The 19,240-nt window shown below is 40.8% G+C and overlaps 1 long non-coding RNA gene across 1 annotated transcript in view; it reads left to right on the top strand.

The window, feature by feature from the left end:
* Positions 1-993: 993 nt before the first annotated feature.
* Positions 994-19,240, top strand: part of LOC123371873 — a 50,973-nt gene continuing 32,726 nt past the window's right edge. Inside the window, exon 1 of the long non-coding RNA XR_006579974.1 lies at positions 994-1,097. This is a non-coding gene — a long non-coding RNA (uncharacterized LOC123371873). The remainder of the gene's footprint in view (positions 1,098-19,240) is intronic.

Below are 19,240 nucleotides of genomic sequence, written 5' to 3' on the forward strand. Positions count from 1 at the left end.
CCAAATTTATAGCAGATCAGTGGAGGGGAAGGTGCATTGGTGGCTTAAATCTCATCTTTGCTCTGCCCTGATCCTGGTGCAGCTGTATGGAGGGCTGCTACCCCTATTCTGCAGTACTGCTGCCTGAGAGATCCTGAAACTCATGCCAGCTGCAAATTGCCACAAGAGGCCAAAAACATACCTGAGGGTTGGCATGATGCAGAGTTATCTCAGAACTTATGACCTCTGTCTTCCAGCTAACCCATGCCAGCAGTAGGGAGGGGGAATGCCGTAAAAGCTCTTAATCACTGGAAAATCACCTTGACGTGGGGGTCATCCTCTTTGGAGGAGTTGCATTGGCTTTAGGGCTCATTATGAACTGCATCATGGCTGTGTTGCACTTGAGACTGAGGCCCTAGATATTTAAAATCATGAGGCATTCTCTTTCAGATAATAAGGGGGTCAGAATTCATGCCTATTCTGCAGCACTTGATGCTTTGACTGCCCTATGAAGTCTGAATCGCTGACTGTCCAGGTGTCTAGTAGGCCTTGTATATCTGTCTGCATATTTGTGATGCAGGAACTACAGTTCAGAAGCAGAGCCAGCAGAAAGAGAAATCTTACTGGAGAGAAACTAAATAGGCTGCAGTCAGAAATGTATACCAGATCAAAAGAACCTGCGACAGATTCTTAAGCCCCATCAGTATCAGCTGAAAGCACTAAAATTTCAGTTAGAAATGTACTTTAACAGACTACAATAATAACTGAAAGTGTAAAAACTGCTAAACATGCCAGAATCAGCCTTCTGCTATGGTTGACAAGCTTATTTGAAACCTTTCACTTGAACATTTTTCACACAGCAGTAAGGTGTTAAAATGCAAATTGCATTTTGCAGAGAACAGGGGAGAAACTCAATCTTTAATTGAATTTTCTTTGATTCAAAAGGCTAGAGTCCCTGCTGAAGAGGAAGTTACATTGTTTCAAATCTCAATTTCCTATCAGACAAGTTTTTTTGTGTGGTAGCAGTCCTTTCTCTTCCCTCCTTTTGTGCTTCAATTTGCCTTAAGAATCCTTCCTGCTGCCTGAGGAAGTTGGTACAAAGACTCACGCAGACACAGGTTATTTTTTATATATATTTTATAATGTGAACATGTTGGCTAACAGAGAAGAAAATAAGCACTTTTCACTCCATTAAGTACTACAGTCCTTTATTTTTGTATTCTGTATCATCTATAGCTCCATATTCATATTTAAAAAATGATAAAAATATTTTCTTATAGCATTTCTTCCTCTCTTATGGACCAATGATAGTCCTCCTTATGCAGGAGTTTAGCATACTGTAGTAAACTTACTAGTGTGTGTATGCATCACCAGCACCTTCTGGATGGAATCAAAACTAAAGAAATTATGCCATAGACATACTTACTGTTTAACAGCAATGGGTGTTAGCTGAAGTGACAGTAAACCATACTTTTAGAGCACCAGGATCTGAGTTCTAGCCCATATATTGTCAAAAAGTTCCAAGAGGCCATGGTTTGGAACACAGTGACAGCTGCAAAGTCCCTGGGTGCTCATGGTTTTTACAGAAGACTGTGCAAGTCTCGGTGGTATAACTATCAAATCAGGATTTGCATAATATTTGGAGATGCAATGTTTCTACAAGACATTTTCATATCAACACAAGCATACTTTCCAAAGGTTAATCAAACCTCTCAACCTTTAGGAAGCTTCTGCACTTGTCCTCCCTTTGATCCTTCTCCATTTCACTTCTTTACTTATTTTTCAAGACGTGCCGAACATTTGGATAAGGTTTCTCCTTTTTAGTGCATAGCCCCAAATGTTGCTAGAATGTTGCAGCTTTGCTGTTTAATTCATTTCTTTTAGCTTACTGCACATCTTCACATCCTGCTTCAGTGTTTCACTTCTTACTCCTGCAAAGTAATGTTGATTGGTTTTAATATGTTTTTTAATATTAGTTCTTTCACAGCCAGCATTCCTCTCAGTGCTTTGTTCTCACAGGCCTTCAAAACTGTTTTGAAATTTTCTTGAAAGCTAAATTCAGTCATGACTAGTACCTGAGACTGGTGGTCTGTCATAATAATATAGCATTTCATTTGTTTGTTTAAATCTTAGCGATTGTGTACTGGTATATTCAACTCTTGAAAAATAGCTATGATTCCCCCACCCCCACCCCCAAAAAGCAACCCTGACAGGAGCAGATTCTCTGGCCAGTTAAGTCTGCTTTGTGCTGCTCTGGAGGCTCAAAGCAAACTTTAACCTCAGACGGTAACCTCCTACACAATTGCAGTGGCATAGAGCCAGCGCAGAAGTTCTTTTGCCACTTATCTTTCTGGCTCCTGGCATGGCAAGGGCAAAGGGAGCGTAGTGGGGTGTCCCTGAACCCAGATGATCTCTGGCTGCTGAAATGGCCCAAGTGAGCAGTTGCTCAGCCAAGTGGACAGTTGCTCACTATTATGCCAGGTGCCAATCTTCAGGCAGTGTGCTCCATTTTCTGCTAGGGGTCAGACTGGTGTTACCAGCCATAGGGTCAGGAAGTCACAAAGGTCATTTAGTACTACTTTAACCACTCCCTCACCCTGTTGCACTTCTGACAAGTGTAACTCATCAATCTGGAGGAACTGGAGCAATGTGTGTTTGGGTCTAAGAACTTAATGAAAGTATTTTTGTTTAGTTTTTGTATTTTATTTAATATGAGGTGGCCTCCTATTCATCTTGGGAGAAAATTCAAAATTCTTCTATCTGTTCCCACTAAAGGTATTGGGAATTTTAACAACAAAGTCAGACTCCTTTTCTCTCCAATCTTTAATCCATTCATTCCACTTTTCTAGCATTGGCATCCTAACTCTCTCCTTTCCATTTTCCACAATTGCAGCATTGTTGACATAAGTGCCATCAGCAGTTCCTGCAATTTGGAATTTACTGTAAAATAATCATACTTACTAGTAGAGCTGGATAAATAATTCATAATGAATTTAACAGATATTTCTTTTTTTTCTTCTATTTACAAATTGCTTGTGCAATTATCAGTTTATTGTTTTGAAATTTTCATGAAACTCTTCAGGGAATAATTACTTGTATATAAATTGTTTGCCAGTAGCTTGAGGGAATAGTAAGTTTGTGCTGTCGTAAGTCGTGTTGTATTGTTTCAATTCCATAAGGAAGATTTATGTAGCTGTCCAGACTACAATTTGAAATCCACTCTCTATTGGATAGCTACATAAATCTTCCAATGAGGGAATGGAACCAATAACATGTGACTTTAATAACTGACCAACACAGTCAGAACTGCAATTCTCACAACTGAATATACATTTTAAGATTTTACTTTTGGTGAATATTTCAGCTAAAACTCACTTTTTGTTAAGGAATACAGTAATGCTTGGGTGCATAGGAGTCTACATGAAGGAGGTACAGAATTGGGTCCATATTTTATATAGATATGATGCACAAATTTTCATGAAAAACAAACATGAAAGGGTCATGACTATGGATAAATTTTAATAATTTACTTTCAGATTCAAAAGAACATTAATTGAAAATTGTTTTCATTGTTCACAAAAGTCTTCTTAGTACTTTCACCATACATGTACTTTGCAAAATTAATTAATCTTTGATATCTTATTACCATTTAACACTAAGCCTTCATCTCTTTTCCAGATCTATATTTTCTCTCCTGCTTAAGTTTCTTAATTTTTCTCCACTGTAATTATTGGTCTTCTGAAGGGACGTTTTAATGTCTCATGCAGTGTCTTTACACAGTAACTTTCTGTAACATCCTGTAGGGATCATATCCTGCCTGCTCTCTGTAATCCTATACATTGTCAAGGCAGACAATTTGTATGAACAGTACCTATTGTGATAGACCCAGGCCAGCTGGTAACAGCAGAGCAGTAGAAGGGAGATATACTGGCCACTGGATAAGCAGTTTTCTGTTCTCTGAGTGACCAGAGGAGGGGCTGTTCCAGGCTAATGAAAACACCTGACTCCAATTAACCTGCTAAGAGTCAGGTGAGGCTGTTAAGCACCTGACTCTAATTAAGGCCCATCTGATGCGATAAAAGGGATCACTCCAGTCAGGTTAAGGGGAGTAAATGTGTGTGAGGAACTGGAAGCAAGAGGTGTGCAAGAAGCTGAGAGTGAGTAGGCATACTGCTGGAGGACTGAGAAGTACAAGCATTATCAGACATCAGAAGGAAGGTCTGGTGGTGAGGACAAAGAAGGTGTTGGGAGGAGGCCATGGGGAAGTAGCCCAGGGAGTTGTAGCTGTCATGCAGCTGTTACAGGAGGCACTCTAGACAGCTGCAGTCCACAGGGCCCTGGCCTGGAACCTGGAGTAGAGGGTGGGCCTGGGTTCCCCCCAAACCTCCCAATGCCTGATCGAACACAGGAGAAATTGATCTGGACTGTGGCTTCTACCAGAGGGGAAGGTCTCTGGGCTGTTTCCTGACCCACAGGGTGAATCTGTGAGGTGAGCAAATCTGCCAATAACCGCGGGACCCACCAAGATAGAGGAGGAACTTTGTCACCATATTGATATAAAATATGGGCCTAATTCTGTACCTCCTTCATGTAGACACCTATGCACATTCAGTATGCGGAACAACTGCAGGATTGAGCATGAAAGCTTGCATTTTAAGAAATATTGGATGAAATCCTGACCTCATTAAAGCCAATGGCAAAATTCCCTTTGTTTTTAACGAAGCCAGGTTTTCACTATTTTGGTTTACTTGCTGTAGGATAACTAACTTTCATACCTGGCTAGGCAGCAGGTGAGCTGAGGCTACTGGTTATCATACTAGAATTTGCTCACTCTTGGGCTACCTTGGCCTTCCTCTCTTTACTCCCTATTTGAATCATCCATCTTCTGCATCATGTCCTAAACTAGCTTGTGAGCAACCTGAGGGAAAGACTGTCTATTTCTTTCCATGCCTCTAGGGCTGATTTACTTCCAATCACTTTAGGGCCCTGCTCCTTGACTGATACCTCTAGGCTCTACTTCAGTAAAAAAAAAAAATACTAATGAGAGGAATGTTTTGTGTGATACAGCAATATCTGCATAGTGTTTCTGTGTATTGGCTTCAGAAATCCTGGTATAAACTGAAAATATTACTAAAATCCAAAATTACAGCTTGTATTTTTCCCCCAAAAGCCCCACAAATCCTCTTAAGGATTTTTTCTAAATAAAGCATAATTTTTAGAAATATTTTTAACAGCCTTCTTTAGAAACCACTTTTAAAAATCCAATCATATTTATTTCATGTTCAAGACCCCTTAGACTCTTAGGTCTAGATCTTTGGGACCAACTGTGCTGTGCTTGATACAGCACTCAAGATGTAAGGAAGAGCAAATTTGACTTTGATGTTTATTCCCCTTATTCTTAGCTCAGCCAGAAACTGGTTTGACCCCTAACAATCTTAGAACAACCTCTCCTTCTACAATACCTTCAACAGGGTCATTATAGTAACCAGGGATTTTTGGAGCACAGAAGCTTGCTGTCAAAACTTTGTAACACTCCCTACATCAGAGGCTGTGAGTTGGTGGTGTAAAGCCTGGACATCTACCTGGGAATTCCCCTATGCTGGGGGGATACTCCCCTGTTTTCTTAAAGCAGTTTGACCCCTTTGGACCAATGAAGTGGCTCGAAGGAGCCATATCAGGCTGAAGGATTTGATCCTTTTCTCTTGATATTTGAACATGTATCAAAACTACATTAAAACCAAAGCAGCCAATATGAGTTTCCTAACTCCTGTTTTCCATGCTAATTATTTTAATAACCTCTTGGATTCCTGAAAGTAATTCTTCCTTACTAAATTTATCTTGGCTTGTTTAGTGTCTCACTGTGCCCCTAGATACTCTTTTGGTCAACAATCAACATGGATTAATGTCATCCTATCTATGTGAACAGTCTAGGCTGTTTCACAACCAGTACTAGGAGCACAAAGCTAGAGCTGGAACCAGGCCACAAAACATAGCCCCAGATTTAAACATGCATTATTTGGACGTGTTCTGATTGGCATTTTTGTTCATAAAGATTTGGCTCTGAAACCTCATTCAGATCAAATCTTTCACTTCAGGCCCAGTTCTATGCTAGTGTTAGCTTTTTGAGGATCCTGACAAAAATATTCCTTCTATGTACAACTGGAAATTAGACACACCCAAACATACAAATAAGTTATCCACGTGTTTTGAGCCTCAGAAGAGAGTTGACGGGTGTGAGCTGGCTGTCTTGTTACAGAACTGACTCGCCCAATATTAACTATAGTTATTATTTACTTTAATTCATGACTCTGAGGGGGAAACAAGGTCAATATTCCCTCCCCATTCCCTTTTGCACTTTCCTTTTTGCTTTCTGCTACTTATATACTGGCACAAGACCCCCACAATTTGGCCCTAAACAAAGAGAGCACATTTGGGCTCCAAGTCAAATCAATGGGAGTTTTCCTATTGATTTCAACATGTGTACTTACATACAAGCCTTACCTTACCTTAAATCTTACCTAATCTGTACACAGTTACCATCTGGAGAAATGGAGTGATGCTGAAAATTCAGTCCTTTCTTTCTGTTATTAGAAGCAGTGACTTACAAATGAGAAGTCTCAGATTTGTAGTGATTTTAATATTGCTGCCAACTGCTGAGCACCCCACTTTCTGAAAATCAGATCCCTGTAATTGTCTCAAAGTGGATACCCAACAGTTAAAATCCCAATAATTTTTTAAGCTTTGGCAGCTGAAATGATGGGAGGGAAAAAAAAGAGAGATTAAGTGACTTGTCTAAGGTCATGCAGAAAGTCTGTGGCAGATTGAGGAATTGAATCAGATCTCCTGTGCTTTCACCACAAGGCCATGACAATCTAGCCCTATCTAGTAGACTGTTACTTACCTACTGTTCATTCTGGAAATATTAATCATTTTGTTCTTCTGCCTTTCTTGGATGCTTCAGAGCCATTAAATGTGGTCATGCCTAATTTACAATAAGTGGTCAGGTCTATTTAGCTAGACTAAGGCAATAAAGACCTTTACAGCACCCTGTCTTCCTGGAACAAAATCAGTGACAACTAAGGATTTACCCTTTTATTCTCCAATTTAAGACTCCTATGAGGAAAAATATTTATTAAAATTAAGAAAAAATTGCAGAGAAAATTCCTGTCATGCTAGGGGTGTATTTGATTGTATTAGAAATATTTATATTTTAGTAAATCTGTAATTTAAAAAAATGAAAAAAGCCATTTTGTATCAACCATAAATTTAAATAAATTTAAAAAGTGTATGGGTGAAGGTATCACCACTAACAAATCTGTTTTACATAAAATGTTTTGAATGACATTGGCAAGTTCATTAAAATTAGTATGCACTAGGGCTGTTGATTGATCGCAGTTAACTCATGTGATTATCTCCAAAAGAATTAATTGCAATTAAAAAAATTAATCATGAATAATCAGTTTTAATCACACTGTTAAACAATAGAATACCAATTGAAATGTATTAAATATTTTGGATGTTTTTCAACATTTTCAAATGTCTTGATTTAATTTACAACACAGTACAAAGTGTATAGTGCTCACTTTATTTTTATTACAAATATTTGCACTGTAAAAATGATCAAAGAAACAGAATCTTTCAATTCACCTCATAAAAGTACTGTGAAAGTGCAACTTCCAAATGTAGATTTTTTTTGTTACGTAACTGCACTCAAACAAAACAATGTAAAACTTCAGAGCCTACAAGTCCAGTCAGTACTACTTGTTCAGCCAATCACTAAGACAAACAAGTTTGTTTACATTTACAGGGGGTAATGCCTGCTTCTTATTTACAATGTCACATGAAAGTGAAAACAGGTGTTCACATGGCAATTTTGTAGCTGGTATTGCAAATTATTTACATGTCAGATATGCTAAACATTCATATGCCCCTTTATGCTTGGGCCACCATTCCAGAGGACATGCTTCCATGCTGATGGGGCTCATTTAAAAAAAATGTTAATTAAATTTGACTGAACTCCTTGGGGGAGAATTGTATGTCTCCTGCTCTGTGTTTTACCTGGATTCTGCCATATATCTCATATATGGTGTGTGTGTGTGTGTGTGTGTGTGTATATATCAGTCTCAGATGATGACCCAGCATGTGAGTTGTTTTAAGAACACTTTCACTGCAGATTTGACAAAATGCAAAGAAGGTACTAATGTGAGATTTCTAAAGATAGCTATATCACTTGACCCAAGGTTTAAGAATCTGAAGTGCCTTCCAAAATCTCATAAGGACAAGATGTAGAGCATGCTTTCAGAAGTTTTAAAAGAGCAACACTCTAATGCAGAAACTGCAGAACCCTAACCACCAAAAAAGGAAATCAACCTTCTGCTGGTGGCATCTGACTCAGATGATGAAAATGAACATGCATCAGGCCACACTGCTTTGGATTGTTATCGAGCAGAACCCAGCATTAGCATGGAAGCATGTCCTCTGGAATGGTGGTTGAAGCATAGAATCATAGAATATCAGGGTTGGAAGGGACCTCAGGAGGTCATCTAGTCCAACCCCCTGCTCAAAGCAGGACCAATTCCCAACTAAATCGTCCCAGCCAGGGCTTTGTCAAGCCTGACCTTAGCATCTGGCATGTAAATATCTTGCAACACCGACGACACTGTAAACAAGAATCTGGCAGCATTATCTTCTACACATGTAAACAAACTTGTTTGCCTGAGTGATTGGACTTGTAGGCTCTAGTCTAAAGTTTGACACTTTTTTATTTTTGAATGCAGTCATTTTTGTGCATAATTCCGCATTTGTAAGTTCAGATTTCATGATCAAGAGATTGCACTACTGTACTTGTATTAGGTGAATTGAAATACTATTTTTACAGTGCAAATATTTATAATAAAAATATATATATTCTGAGTTGAAGATTTGAAAATGTAGAAAACATCCAAAACTATTTAAATAAATGGTATTCTATTGTTTAATAGCGCGGTTAATCAAATTTTTTTAATCGCTTGACAGCCCTATTATGATCATTAAATAAGATTTATTGTCAGACTATTTAGGTAAAGAAATTATGCCATTCAACCAAGTACTCATATTTTATAAAATTGCCAGAACCAACAGTTATTTTGTAACTTTAACTAGTAGTTAATTTTCCATTTCACCTGTGAATTACTAGTCTACCTTTTGGGGATTTCATCTTAAAATCAGTTACTGTAAACAGACATCATGGCACTTAAGTTAAAGCTCAATTTAGTGTATGGTATAACTATGGTTACCAGTCATTGGAAGAAAACAAAGATCAAACGACTTGATGGCATTTTTTTCCTGAACCTTTATTTTAGAAACCATAAATCAAATTAATCCATTGATATTTAGGTGTGAATTGATGCCACCATTTGTTTGTCAGTTTCAGGACATTGTGCATGCAAAATTGATAAGGTGTAATGTGAAGTGAAGAGAGGTGTCCGCAGAGGAAGTGGCTTGAGCAGTAAATAACGTAATACATACTGACAGATTTATCATTGAGCCCACTCCGTTTCTTCTTCATTTAGGGCCTAACCCTCCTCCTATTGAGTTCAGTGTTGCAAGAACAGGTGCTTTAACTAAAAACTACAAGCTCATAAGCTGTGTCTATATTAGAGAATTGAAGATCTCTCAGTTGACCAAGTGGGAGAAAGTGGTTTAGCACAAGTGTTTCAATGTATCCACTGTAACCACGCTGTCTGATCTCAGCCACAGCAGTTTTGCCCCACATTCTTCTAAGCCATTTCTATTGCAATGCTCCCTTGGTATTTTTCTGTCCTTTCCTGGCACAGTTCACACAAGCAGTAGAGTTTGGGAGATTTTTAAATGTCAACAATGAACTTTAGGTTAGCAGTGGGAGGACTAGTTGAACGGTCATCTTGTATCCATCTATATTAGCATTAAACTGGTTCAATTAAAATGTGGTTTATATTTCTTCATCTAATTGGTTATTGGTATGGTACACTGTGTTAAGCACTTTTATGTGTGAACATGAGAGGTGTTAGACTAAACCAAATGGTGGTTGAAATAGTAAACTTCTCAACTTCAGACTGAATAATCATTAATTTCCCACTCACATTAGATTTGGAAACTAATCCAGCACTGTTTATTCAGGCAAAACTCATTAAAGGTTATGTTGGATTGGGGCAAAGGCAGGAAAATTCAAAGGTAAAAAGTTCTCTGTGTTGTATGTCAGAACTACATGCCAAAAAAGTTTCAGAACCCTGTAATATATATGGCCTTTACTAGTAAAGGATACAGTAGAAATCTTAATCCAGAGTATTTTTGGTTTTGTGCAATGAAGACCCTAAATTTCATCACATTGTGGGCCAAATTATGCCCACAGAAGAAGAGGAACCAGGACTACAAGGATTGGGGAAGGGAGTGAACAATAGTGAGATATGAGAGAGGTCTTCCTGAACTGCATTAGTTTTCTCCTTTTAAACCAAAAGAAACTGGCAAGACACTGGGCAGAGAGGGAATAGTTAGAGAGGATTTGAGAAGGAAGTGAAAAGTAGAGCAAATGAGCTTGCAGTTGTAAGCACCAGAGTGAGTCAGGGAAGATGAGAAGCAAGAATTAGAAAGAGAGAGGAGACAATGAATTTGTAGAGGAGGAAGTTGATGTTTTGTGTGTGCGTTATTCACTCAGCTCTAATCTAAAGTATATTTATTTAGACATATGAAAGCATGAGAATATTCAAGCACCTCTGGAATTGTAAGTGGACTCTGCAGTATTGAATTTCTAGTTAATTACAAGTAACAGAGGGGTAGCCATGTTAGTCTGGATCTGTAAAAGCAGCAAAGAATCTTGTGGCACCTTATAGACTGACAGACGTTTTGGAGCATGAGCTTTCATGGGTGAATACCCACTTCATCGGATGCAATACCGACGAAGTGGGTATTGACCCACGAAAGCTCATGCTCCAAAACGTCTGTTAGTCTATAAGGTGCCACAAAACTCTTTGCTGCTTTTAGTTAATTATAGATTCCATGTAGTTCTGGAAATAACCAGCACTCTTATTAAAAAAAGATTGGTCCGGTATCTCTTTAACAATTCCTCTGTCTCACCCTCTGCATGCACACCACCAAAATGTCACTTTGTTTTAAAGTTAAAATGTAGAAAGGAATTTCTAGGCTGAAAGCAAGAATTTCAGTTTCTAAACTTGCTTAAAGGAATTACCTAATATCTAGATCTTCTGGTGCTTTACATTCTTCAATCTCCTATAGGGACCTCCGTTTGTATTAGCAACTATTTCACCCCTTGGCTTCAAAATTGAAAACACAAGGAAGCAATATTTGTCCAGAAGCCCTGGTATGACATCTGCTGGTGTGACAGGGAGTAGGCATGTTATTTTAAAGCTGTTGTTCGATAGCAATACATCAGATTGTGATCAGATATCCCAATTTGGATAGAATTCTTCCAGTTTTATTAGACTATTCCAGCTTTCTAATAGGTGATTACAAACACGTAGTCTTTTATTACTTACTGCTATTCTTGCTGAAAAGAGGTAATCTGACCATGAACCAAATTAAAGAGGATGTTAATATTTTCATGTACCTGTTACTAGAAATATACTCTAATATATTCTACTTATGCAAGTGCTATCATAGCACTTGCATATCTGTAGATCTCCAAGTACCTTACAACGATGGTAACTATTATTATCCCAATTTTTCAGATGGGGAAATTAAAGCATAAGAAGGTTAAGGGGAAGATCTTTAAAGGCACAAAGGTGAGTTAGGTGCTCAACTCTCATAGAAAGTCAGTCTGTTAGGAGGCTCTCTCTCATTTGGGCCTTTGAAAGTCTCCCCCCTCCAACTGCCCAAGGTCACAAAACTGGGAAGAAACCCAATTCTCCTGACTCTTAGCCCTATATTCATTTCAAGGCCCTTTATGAAGGGAGTTCAGAGAAAAATGGAGTTCTTCTGAGGACAGATTAAAAGAACAGTTATAATAAACAGAAAGGAGATAACTGACCTCACTGGGTCAACAGCAGCATTTGAACTTCTGTGCTATAAACATGAGTTTCTTCTGTTTGAGCTAAGAAATACTTTCTGCTTGGAAGCTTTCAGATTCTTTTATTTATTATGTGGCCCAGCCACTAGATGTGTATGAAGACACACACACTCCTAGTGTTGATGATAGAATCACTTTGTTATAGAATGCTGTTCAAGGAGAAAGGGAGAGATGCCCTTCACTTTTCCATTCCAGCCCCAAGAAGTTAGTAGTGCTGGAATTACTCCCATACAGTTTCACACTTCTAATTTGCAACAAGACTTTTGTTAATCTCCAAAACTGAAGGGGAAAATGTTTTACCATTGGGCTAAAAAGAAAGGGATCCATTCATATTTCTAGGAGATAAAATAGTTTTTGATATTAATATGTGGCCTAAGAGAAGTACGAATATACTGCTTTTTCTGTTCATCAGAACCCTGTTTTGACAAAATTAAACAGGTTCCAGAAAATAGGTTGGAAGTTTAGTTTCTCTGGTTGACAGGGTACATAGTTGTAATGCAAATTGGGAAATGACATGATGGAATATATTAAGTATGCTTTGTTAAACTGGGGAAACAGATTTGTCAGAATGACCAAATATAAGAAGACTATATTGGTAAAATTGTATAAGAAAAGTTATCTAAACTTCTTTGTTCCACAGTCTGTCCTCAAATGTGTACAGGACTCCCATTAATGTTTCTGATGATCCTTGCACATTCTAGGTCAAAATGAAACTATTTGTAGGGAAATGTCAGAGGTGGGACTGCTCCATGTCATCCCTGTTGGGCCATAGGCACTCCCTCCCTTAGTCCACAAGTTGTGGCAACCTGCTTAGACAAGGGTGTCCCATACCCTGAGAAAGCATCAGTCTCTAAACCATTAACTAAAGATAATAAAGCTCAAAAATTGGCATCTGCACCTTTAAAAAACAAAACTCAAAGGCAAATACTTAGCTGCAATGCTTGAGCGCAAAGTCCTGACCTGGCCCTGTTGTTCTGGGCTAGCAATGAAGAGCATCTCCTCTGTCCCAGTCTGACCCTGCACTACCCCCAAAAGAAGCACATAACCCTTCTTAATTAGCTGTCTGTCTGTCTCCTGATTGGTCAGTGGCTCCTCCTGGTCTTTCTAGGCCTCTAGCCAGGGCTGGCTCCAGACCCCAGCGCGCCAAGTGCATGCTTGGGGCGGCATTTTGCCGGCAGGGCGGCAGGTGGCTCCAGCAGACCTTCCGCAGTCATGCCTGCGGGAGGTCCACCGGAGCCGCGGGACCAGCGACCGCCAGAGCGCGCCCCGCGGTGCGCCGCCCTGCTTGGGGCGGCGGGATTCCTAGAGCCGCCCCTGTTGTTAGCAGTCTGGTCTGAGTAGGTTTTTCTTGACTTGGGAGCTGTCAGGGTGCAAATGCCTCCAGAGGTTGCTGACCCCTGCTTTATATAATAGCAGCACCCAACAGTCCTATTATATTAGAAACATAAGCAGACATAACCCCTGCCCTGAAGAGCTTAAAAATCTAATGTCCTGATCCTTCAAATTGTTCAGTAAAATCCCTAACGTCCATGGGGCTCTGCCTGGGCAACGGGGTCTGCCCAAATGGGACTGACTACTTCCATATAATCTCTACAAGTCACCCCACGCTGGAGAGGAAGGGGTTAATGAAGGCCTCATGGGCCTGCCACTCCCTGTCCCAGAAAGGAGCAGTGGAGGTGAGTCCTCCAAGCAGCCTAGGCTGTGTAGAAAGCAGCCAATTAGAGGGTGGCTACATGGAGCAGCCAATCAGGGCACAGTAGGCTCACATAAAAGGGAGCTGCAGGGCAAAGCAGGACCAGTGGCTGCTGGGTGCTCAGGGAGTAAGGACTGTGTCCTTGAGACTATAGGAAGTACCTTAGACAGATCAGCTGCTAGCAGGGACTGGGGGAGCAAAAGGGAGTTCCTGGCCGGCTGCTGGGACTAGCTGGCTGAATGCCCTGAGAAGAAGGCAAAGAAGGTGCTGGGGCCTTGGGGAAGTTGCCCAGGGAATTGAAGCTGAAGAGAAGAGGTTAAAGAGGCATAGCAGGAGACTTCTATCCACGGGGTCCCTGGGCTGGGACCTGGAATAGTGGGCAGGCTTGAGTCCCACACTTGCCATTGGGGAAGTGGCTTGACTATTGATGGAGATACTACCCCCTCCTCTCCCTGGAAGGGGAAAAACATAGATGGTAACATGGCTGGAGGGTCAAGTCATGAAGAGGACGCTACATTACTTAGTCTGAGGCTGGTCTGCAGGGAGTGAGGATGATAGAGAAACACTACCAGGAGATGGCGCATCAGCTTCCAGAGCTAATCCCTGTGATAGCCAGCAGGAGGTGCTGCTGTAGTGAGTGAACGCAGTGACAGGAACTTATTGCAGGATCAAAGCTTAGTTAAAAATATGATGCAACGAGTGATTCTAGCAAACAGGAGGAGAAGAGATGGAGGATAACAGTACTGGAGTCATGCGAATATAAGTGATCAGTGAGTGCAGCTTGATGGTGCTGAATCAGTCACATTTTAATTATCATTTTTAAAAAATCCTTATTAAGCCATAACCCCCTGGTCTCCTGTAACATTACATGTGCTCATGTAAGCTGTTTTGTAAAATCTATTTTCTGGATGATCTTTTCTTAATCTGAAACTTGAATGTCAAAATTGCTAGGCTACCTGAGATCCGTATTGTTAGTGGCAGCAGGATGTATTTTTAAGCTGCTCTCTAGACTGTAGTTTCTATTCAGCAGTTTGCCCTGCCTGCTGCCTCTTATAGATCTGTCAATGAGTCATTTTGATATTTCAGCTTCTTTTACAAAAAATTATGGTGGGGGGAAGGAACAATTGGGCTTTAGTATTAATTGGAGTTTGGCTACAGATGCTGAAATACAGTTAGATTTGGTGACTAAAGGGATGAAACTTAATGAATAGGGCATTGTTCTCCTGTCTTTCAGGGCCAGATTTTCAAAGTAACTCCAGCACTCATGACCAGGGACAGACATTTCAAAAATGCTCAGCTCCTGTGTAGGCACCTGAAGTAAGGACCAGACTGTCAGTAGTGTTCAGCACCCAGTAGCTCCCATTGTGACACTTGCTGTTAGATTTGTCAAGAGCTCAGCACCTGCTGTGCACACAATATGCTGAGTTTTCTTGAAAATATGACTGCAATTATAAGAACTGAGACTATGTGCCTTAATGTTCCAATGTTCATGACACAGGATGCAGATTTCAAGGAGAAAATGTTAGATATCATAGGGTTGTCAGCAGGTACATTGACTTTGGAATGGTTAAATTTGAAGCCTTCCATCCAGTGTCCTGCAAATTTAGGCACATGACATAAGGCATAGGCAGGTTTGGCCACTGACACTTCTATTTTTAGTCATTGTCCATGTTTATTTTCAATTTCACAATTGACCTTCTGTCCCTGTGCTTCAGTAGCTCACAGCTGAGAATACCTGATTCGGGACAAACTGCTGAGAAATGGCTCAGAACTGAGAGTACCAATCTCAGGACATATAGAGATGCTTGCATCCGAAGAAGTGGGTATTCACCCACGAAAGCTCATGCTGCAAAACGTCTATTAGTCTATAAGGTGCCACAGGATTCTTTGCTGCTTCTACAGAACCAGACTAACATGGCTACCCCTCTGATTCAGGACATATAGGATCATTCCTTTAAGTCACTGTATATAGGTGCTGGTCACAGAAAACAAGCTGACAGGTGTCTTAACCCATGTGGGTCCTTTCTTTGATGAAGAATCAGCAATGCAGACAGTCTGTGAATTCCCATTGTTGAATTCCATGACCCATGGTTTGAAGTTTAGCATGCTTCTCATTTATAGTTCTAAGGCTTCAATCCTAGTTAGTGGGCAATCCAATTACAGAGACATACATAAAGTATTTAATTATAGCCATCCAGACAATCTTTCATTAGTTTTTATGAATAAGGCTGTGAGTATTTCACAGAGGTCACTGATTCCATGACTTTCCAGGACCTCCATGACTTCTGCAGCTGGTGCAGCTGACTGCAGGGCCACCCAAGCAGCTGGGGTGGCCCTAGGTACCAGCTTCACTGGCCGCTGCTCAGGCAGCCCCATGAAGCTGGTCCTGGATGCTGCCCTGGAGTAGCGGTTCGGTAGTGCCGACCAGGGTCGGCTTTACGAACGGCGGGGTCCGATTTGAATACCTGGCGGTGGTCCAGGGCTTCGGCGGCACTTCAGCGGTGGGAGGGTCCGCTCCACGTCTTTCGTGGCACAGAAGGACCCCCCACCCACCGCCGAAATGTTGCCAAAGCCCTGGAACTGACACCCCCCTCCCCACCGCCGGGTGAGTGTTTAAAAAAATAAATAAAACATTAAAAAGACGCCTAATGTGTGGGGCCCTCTTGAGCATGGGGCCCAATTCCGGGGAATCGGGGGGAATCAGTTTAAAGCCGGCCCTGGTGCCGGCAGCGCCCCGGGCCACCTCTCTTCCCTGTGCCCTGCCCAGAGCAGCAGTATCTGCTGGAGCAGCATCCCTCCCCCTGCACCTAAGATTTAGTTTGGGATATTTTTAGTAAAAAATCATGGACAGCTCTGTGGCTGTAACTTTTGTTTACTGCCCATGACCTGTCCATGACTTTTATTAAAAATACCCATGACTAAATCATAGCCTTATTTATGAACAATGTGATAACCAGAAACAATCCTTCATTAGTTTTCATGCAGTTTTACACATCAAGTAAATTCTCGTTTAAATGCTAATGCATTCTTTGATCTAGGGCTAAGTACAAAGATAGCATTTACAGGAAACAGGAAAAATAATAACATTACATTCCTTTGAACTATTCTAACATAGAAATGAATTAGTACACTTAACACTACTTTGAGATTCACATCCACATGAATTGTTCTGACTCTGACCTGAACTGGTCTGTCCAGGTCACAGGTGCTATCTCTTGTGTCAACAAATGGTGAGCAGGTTTAACCAATTAGCAGACTCCTGAATATGATGTCTGGAATCACTGAGGCTGCATTACTGCAGCCAAGACTTGAATGGGGATCTCCTGGTGCACTGTCAACAACGTTGTCAAGTGAACCAGAACTGTAATAGTTGCTAGGATCAGTTTCTCTTGGCTGTAAATTAAAACTTTATAATTTTTAACATTTCCTCTCTGAGTGCTGCATGTTGAAGCTAATCCTATCCTTGTTGCTTGTCAGCTGGTGGCTGGATACAGCAGCCATCTTAATGAATTAATAGTCTCCTGGCAAGTGAATGGCTTAAACTTGTATGGCACCTGCACATTCCTGAGGATGAGATTCAAATGGCTCCCAGAGAGTCTGTAGGCAGTGTGTAGCTGGGTATTTTTTATAAAAAGGTTTTTTTAAAAAGTGTGTTCACATTTTTCACAAGTTGAGGGAGATTTTTGAAAAATTCTAAGAGGTAACCCAAATACACAACGGAGAATGGAATCTTCTCCAGACCAACTGAGTAGATATGTTAAGTTTTATCAGGTGACAGTCATTCTTTGCATTCCTTACAGTACTTTTAACCTAGTGGCTTACCACAATTGTTTACTATGGTCACGTGCCATGAGCTGAAACAGGATATGCATTTGAACAGACATGTTGAGTGGATGACATTAAACTTAGGTCAAAAATTCATCATGCATTTCATTAGGACACCTACTGTTTTGAATGCTATCCAAAATTACCATTTTGATATAAGGTAGTTATCTATTCTTGCCAAAATATAACAATGCCAACTGTGAGGAGGAAAAGGAGATGTTTTAAGGGTAGTAGACAGAGCCAGTTCTCCCAGTTAACATATAGTGGTATATATTTTTGTGGATCAGATTTTTTTTTGTTTAATTTAAGGCATTCAGTACATTCATATGCTATCATATTCTACATCACTTGTAACCAAAATGCATTTTTCAACAGTTTTGACTTATTCATGGATCTCTATCTTTAGTGCCTGATTGTAATATAATTAATAACCAGTGATTCCCATTTCATTGAACACCTTCATTAATCAACATGTGTCTTGTATAAGAGGAGCTGCTGCCCTAATTAATTCAGGTACACAGCTACTTTTCATTAGTGTCCGCGCAGAAACTTGCAATAAAAACCCTCATTCAGTGACAGCACTATTCTTCCTCCTTCAGAGTAAAATAAAATGCTTATGCTATTGTGGGAAACATTCTTATATGTTACATTCTTTCTGATGTTAAGTACAAAAAGTCATTCCAAAATTCTGTTCATTGTCTGAATTCACATCACAATAATCCCTTAGAGAGCAAGAGCGAGATTCCTCTTCATCCCTAAAGGCATTTGGCAGACAGGTGTGCAAGCATGATGGACAAGTCTGTCACAGTTCAGGGCAACTGCACCTAGATTTCCACTCTGTGGCCCAAAAAGGGGATCCACTCTAGGGTCCAGGCTCTTCCACCATCACTTTTCTTGGGTGGACACCGACATCTCTCTCTGTACCTCCTGACTGAGGTATTTCCAGGCTGGAATCACTATGGCTGCAATACTGCAGAGTCAAACCAATGGTCAGAGTGAAACTGGAAACCAGGGGCAGGGACCAGGAGTAAGGAAGGAGCGCAAGGCTCAGGAGTCATACAAGAAGGCAGGGTCCAAATGTAGCAGCCAGATAGGAAATTATCCAATTCATGGACAACTTCCCGTGCCAGCTTCTGGCTTAAATAGCACAGCTGGGCCAATTGGTGGGGCCGGGTGCTCCTCAAATCAGGACACCCATGGGTGGTGCCACTGGTAGGGTCAGGGTTCTGTTAGCCACTCAGCTCACTAGTTACTAGCAAGCCTCAGAAGAGCTGCCAGGATGCAAAGGTTGTCTAGGACCCATGGATCAAGTTAAAGACCCGTGGATAATCTCTGAGGGCACTCTCTACTCTAGGGGACTTTCAGGGAGTCGCTGGACTGAGCTTTTAGGCTCTTATCACTGAATCGTCTAGTCTAACTCCCTGCAGGATTTGTTGTGTCTAAACCATCCAAAACAGCTATCCAGCCTCCTTTTTCTACAACATTCTCCATGTAAAGTTGAAATACTTATTTCCACAGCATCTAGTTCTCAGTTGTCAGCTGTGTAATTTGGGCCCCTGTCACCAGCTGGTTGTCCACCTGAAAGCAGAATACCCATTCTGGTGATTACTGCACCCCTTGGGGAATGGGAGCTCTGCTGGTCCCATCTTTCCCCCTGTATCCCACCCCCAAGAGCTAAGGCAGTCAGCTATAGTGGTTGGAGC

Source organism: Mauremys mutica, chromosome 5 (assembly GCF_020497125.1).
Source record: "Mauremys mutica isolate MM-2020 ecotype Southern chromosome 5, ASM2049712v1, whole genome shotgun sequence".
In the NCBI taxonomy this organism is placed as follows: domain Eukaryota; kingdom Metazoa; phylum Chordata; order Testudines; family Geoemydidae; genus Mauremys; species Mauremys mutica.